Raw genomic sequence first — 3,633 nt, 5'->3', positions numbered from 1 at the left:
AAGCAAATAATACAGAGGCAATAAACCATAAGGAAATACAAAATATAAATGGCTTTATATATAAATTTGAAAACCTACAGAAAATGGATGTCCTCCCTAGGGGGAGAAATGATTAAAAGCAGCTCCAAGAGAAATAGAAAACTTGAAGAGACTGATTAAACTTTGAAAATATTGTAAAGATTATAGACTAGAAGTACAATTCTGCAAATTAAAAAGAGAAAACCTTCACTGAACACAGCGCTAGCTCTCCAGATTACTGTTTTCTTCACAAGCCATGCGAGGCCCACATGGAAGCAACTGTGTCTAAAGCACTGATCTTGGCACCACTTACCATGTGGGTGTTTTCCAGAACAGGAAAGTGAAAATAATTGCTAATGACCAGGGAAACTGAACTACCCCAAGTTATGTCTCCTTTGAAACTGAACAATTGATTGGTGATGCTGCAAAGAACCAAGTTGCAATGAGCCCCACTGACACAGTTTTTGATGCTGAATACCTGATTGGATGTAGACTTGACAATGCTGTTGTCCAATCTGATATGGAGCATTGGCCCTTCATGGGGTGAGTGATGATGGCAGGCCCAAAATTCAAGTAGAATACAAGGGAGAAACAAAAAGTTTCTATTCAGAGGAGGTGTCCCCTATGGTTTTGACAAAGATGAAGGAAATCACAGAGGCTTACCGTGGGAAGACTGTTACCAAAGCAGTTGTTACAATACCTGCTTACTTTAATGACTCTCAGTGTCAGGCTACCAAAGATGCTGGAATTATTGCTGTCTTAATGTACTTAGAATCACCAATGAGCCAACTGCTGCTGCTACTGCTTATGATTTAGACAAAAAGGTTGAAGCTGAAAAGAATGTGCTTATTTTTGACTTAGGATGTGGCACTTTTGATATGTCAATCTTCACTATTAAAGATGGGATCTTTGGGTGTCTGGGTGGCTCAGTTGGTTAAGCGACTGCCTTCGGCTCAGGTCATGATCCTGGAGTCCCTGGATCGAGTCCCGCCTCGGGCTTCCTGCTCGGCAGGGAGTCTGCTTCGTCCTCTGACCCTATCCCCTCTCAGGTGTTCTCTCTCTCTCATTCTCTCTCTCTCAAATAAATAAATAAAATCTTTAAAAAAAAAAAAAGATGGGATCTTTGATGTAGTGATCCACAATTCATTGTTTTCATATAACACCCAGTGCTTCATGCAGTACGTGCCTTCGTGGATCACTACATCAAAAATTAATGATATATTGTATGGTGACTAACATAACATACTAAAATTAAATTAAATTAAAAAAAAAAGATGGGATCTTTGAGGTCAAATCTACACCGGGAGACACCAACTTAGGTGGAGAAGACTTTGATTACTTAATGGTCAACCATTTTATTGCAGAGTTCAAGTGCAACATAAGAAAGACATTGGCGAGAACAAGAAGGCAGTCTGACACCTCCATACTGCTTGCGAACATGCTAAGCATACACTTTCTTCTAGCACCCAGGCCAGTATTGAGATTGATTCTCTGTATGAAGGAATCAACTTCTATATCTTATTATTCATGCCTGATTTGAGGAATTAAATGCTGACCTGTTCTGTGGCACCCTGCACCCTATAGAGAAAACACTTCAGGATGCCAAGCTATATAAATGTCAGATCCACAATATTGTCCTGGTGGGTGGTCCTACCCCTATCCCCAAGATTCAGAAACTTCTGTAAGACTTCTTCAGTGGAAAAGAACTGAATAAAAGCATCAACCCTGATGAGGCTATTCCTAATGGTGCAGCTATCCAAGCACCATCCTTTCTGGAGACAAATCTGAAAATGTTCATTTGCTGCTGTTGGATATCACTCAGTTTTCTCTTAGCTTTGAAAGTGCTGGAGGAATCATGACTGTCTTTATCCAGTACAATACTACCATTTCTACCAAACAGATGCAGACCTTCACTACCTACTCTGATGACCCGCCTGGTGTGCTCATTTAGGTTATGAAGGTAAGCATGTTATGACGAAGGATAACAACCTACCTGGCAAGGCATTCCTCAGATTGAAGTCACTTTTGATATTGATGCTAATTGCATCCTCAGTGTCTCTGCTGTGGATAAGAGTACAGGAAAAAAGAACAAGTTTCCCATCACTAACGACAAGGGCCACTTGAGCAAGGAAGACATTGAGCTGAAAAGGAGAAGCAGCAGGACAAGGTGTCTTCCAAGATTTCACTTGAATCTTATGCATTCAACATGAAAGCAGATCTTGAAGATGAAAAGAGGCAACTTCAGGGCAAGATCCATGGTGAAGACAAAAGATTCTTGACTTGTGTAATGAAATCATCAACTGGCTTGATAAGAACCAGTTCCAGAGAAGGAAGAATTTGAACATGAGCAGAAAGAGTTGGAGAAAGTCTGCAACCCCATCATTACCAAACTGTACCAGAGTGCAGCAGGCATGTCAGGAGGAATGCCTGGGGACTTCCCTGGTGATGGAGCTCCTCCATCTGGTGGTGCCTCTTCTGGCCCACCATTGAAGAGGTTGAATAAGCCAACCTGAGAAAAGGCCTAACATTCTTCCATACAAAACATTTGAAGGACCCAAATTTGTAGCAAATTCCATGGCACTTTTAAAGTTGAGCTGCTATAGTAAATAAACTGGACATTCTTTATATTTTAATATGGAATATATGCACAGGGAAAGGAAATAAACATTGCACTTTATAAACACTGGGCTGTAAGTGGAAAAACAATGTCTTAAATAAAACTGTATTTAAGATTGAGAAAAAATAAAAAGAGAAAACACAAGCATATGATAAAAGGTGAAAAATAACTACCAAAATTCAACCTACATTATCTGAAAAGAACAACAAACCCTAAACTACAGGTAAGCCAGGAATAAACTGATAAACATTTTCTCCAAGAAATCTAAGGAAACATCATAATTAGTAACCAAATACCAGGGTATTCCCATGAGACAGTTTTAAGGTAAGAATTTGTTCTTCTACTCTCATTCATTCATTCATTGCTACTAATTCTTATTGTACTGAAAGCTCTTGCTAATATAATCAGCCAACTAACCAAAATTTAATATTAGAAAGGAAAAATCAAAACTGTCTCTTTTTTTTCTTTTGCAGATAGTAAGGTAGTTTATTTTAACATACAAGGTATTCAGTTGAAAAATTAGTGAACTAACATGAGTTCAATTAAAGATGTTAAATCAAAATTAACAAAAACTAGTAATGAAATTTATGATGTGGCATCACAAACCAATAATAAAATTCTCTAGAAAAAAATATTCCCCATTCACATTAGTGAAAACAAAGACATGTGAAAAACAAACCTCATACATATATCAAGATAATAAAAAAAATTGTACCAAAGATTAAAAAATCTGAACAAACAGAAAGCCATACAATGCTTTTGATTGGGAAAGCTCTACATTATGAAAATATTGGTTCTTCTCCACTTAACCTACACATACAGAAAGTCCCAATCAGACTTTTAGTTTCAAATCGTAGACTGAGTACATGCATTTATATCTTCTCCTTCTTGAGATTTCATTTAAATGATAGCAAAGCAAGAAGATGCAAGAAGACACTGGCAGAGAAAGAGAATTTAACTAAGTTCAAGACAGAGGAAAGATAGAAGAATGTTCACAG

General features: G+C 37.8%; 1 pseudogene; it reads left to right on the top strand.

Moving 5' to 3' along the window:
• Nucleotides 1-319: 319 nt before the first annotated feature.
• LOC123839174 (heat shock cognate 71 kDa protein-like) lies at nucleotides 320-2,531 on the top strand (annotated as a pseudogene).
• The last annotated feature ends 1,102 nt before the right edge of the window (nucleotides 2,532-3,633 follow it).

This window comes from Mirounga angustirostris, unplaced genomic scaffold (assembly GCF_029215605.1).
Source record: "Mirounga angustirostris isolate CCGP_5_RB_7025 unplaced genomic scaffold, mMirAng1.0.hap1 SCAF_3, whole genome shotgun sequence".
NCBI classification, from domain to species: Eukaryota; Metazoa; Chordata; class Mammalia; order Carnivora; family Phocidae; genus Mirounga; species Mirounga angustirostris.
Note: the sequence above shows the minus strand (reverse complement) of the source record. Positions and strands in the feature narration are given on the sequence as shown.